Source organism: Pundamilia nyererei, unplaced genomic scaffold (assembly GCF_000239375.1).
Source record: "Pundamilia nyererei isolate P.nyererei 1_Seehausen unplaced genomic scaffold, PunNye1.0 scaffold00536, whole genome shotgun sequence".
Lineage (NCBI taxonomy): Eukaryota > Metazoa > Chordata > Actinopteri > Cichliformes > Cichlidae > Pundamilia > Pundamilia nyererei.
In genome coordinates this window covers 156,109-158,014 of record NW_005187937.1, presented here as the reverse complement: position 1 = coordinate 158,014, position 1,906 = coordinate 156,109, and positions in this window count along the sequence as shown.

Genomic DNA, 1,906 nt, shown 5'->3' with positions numbered 1-1,906 from the left:
CTGCACTGCCCTTTCTGGATTACAGACTCGAACTGTTGACTCACCTTTTCACTGTGAATAAATTCACTGTCACTCTGCAAGGAGTCTCGCACCTGAGTCCTTTAACCCAATTCTCCATGACACTGACAAGCCTCCATGTCCCTGAGAAAATCACTCCAGCCTGATGCTGTGCACCTAGAAGAATATACTCCAAACCTTTCTCAGAAAAATGAAGATGTACTGTCAGATAAGCTTCATAACACTGACTTTTTACAGTTTACTACCGTTAATTTCCAGGTGAAGCTAATGTGTAAGTGCCTTCAACCTGCATTGTTTTGAATGGCCAGCCTGTGCTTCTTAAAAATGTGATTGCATAGAAGTCTGTGAGGAAATGACCCAGCTGCTTACTTGATTTATGACCTCACCAAAGAGTTTTTTGATGAGTGTGTGGTCTCAAAGAAAGTCTTATTTAATGGCAACTAGGTTAAGAAAGGCTTAGAAGAGGGTTGTCAAAGATGAGTCCCAGGGGCCAGATTCAACCCGGCATGTGGGCTTTGGAAAGTTTTAAAGCTTTCCACAATGAGAAAGAGCTCAGATTCCTTTCCTATTCCTTTTTAAAAATTCTTTTCATTTACTACAGTAGAAAAAATGATTTGCACTTTAAATGTGTAAATGTGTTTATACTGACAGAAAGGAGATTTTCACTGAGTTTAACACTCTAGGCTTAGAGCATTTATATTACACAGATATGAACTCTGATTTTACACTAATCTGCAGACAATGTGTTTAATATTTACATTCTGCACATCTTTGTTTACCTCAAAAATAAAAATTCACCCTGATTTTTTTTTTGTATGATCTTCCATGTGCTGTGTTCATCCCCTCTAAGGGATAAACTCAATAAAAAGAGGAAAAAAAGAAATTTTTGTATAAGTTTCATTTTGTTCCATATGAACACAATCTATTCATCTTTATTTTAAAATAGTAAAATCCATAAAACCTGAGGAATACTGAAGAGAAGGTAATTAGCAATAAACCAGCAAAATCTCTGTTGGCTTTGGAAGAAGGTTTCAGGTGTTTTTCGAAACAAGAAAAAAAAAGAATTAAGAATGACATAATTTTTTAAAAAAAAACAACATTGCAGGATTTCTTATTGTGTCCAAACTTACATTACATTTAAGTCATCAAATTACATACAGACAGATTGTCATATAATTAAAAACACAATTATTGTGTCCACATTAGAGATGGACCGATCCAATATTATGTATCGGTATCGGTCCAATACTGACGTAAATTACTGGATCGGAAATCGGAGAGAAATAAAAAAATTTAATCTGATCCATTAAATATCAAAAAAGCACCTCACAAAACTTGCGACATGGCGTAACTCGGATCATAACCGTAGCACGTGACAGCAGTATGCCTCACGTGATAGCGTGGCTGTGTGTATTTGTAGCCTCGCTACCAATCCAGCATTTCATCTCCGAGGAAGTTATCCCAGTAAAGCAAGTGTGTAAGTTCATCTCTGAATGTTTGTAAACAGTAGCGGTTTTAGATACGGGCGGTTGCCCGGGGCGGCATCACGGGCATCGGCAAAAAAAAAAAATGCTCGTACTCATGCTGCCCCGACGTCAGCCAGCGCATATTGGGAATGGCATAAGCACCGATCGGTTTTCTATCGCCCATTTGCTGGGAGTAAGAGAGTAACTCGCAAACGAAGGGCGCCCTTCGTTTGCGAGCTGCTTGTAGCGCAGAGAGGAGAGGGCGGGGCTCCGGGGAGCAGCATCTAATAACCAACTCGCAATAAAACAAAATAAAAACAAACCAACAAACACGAAAACACCAGACATTATAAGACAGACTTATAATTTGCACCGATGTTTTTTCGAAATTCTATACACGAAAAGTGAGCGCGAGAGCCCTC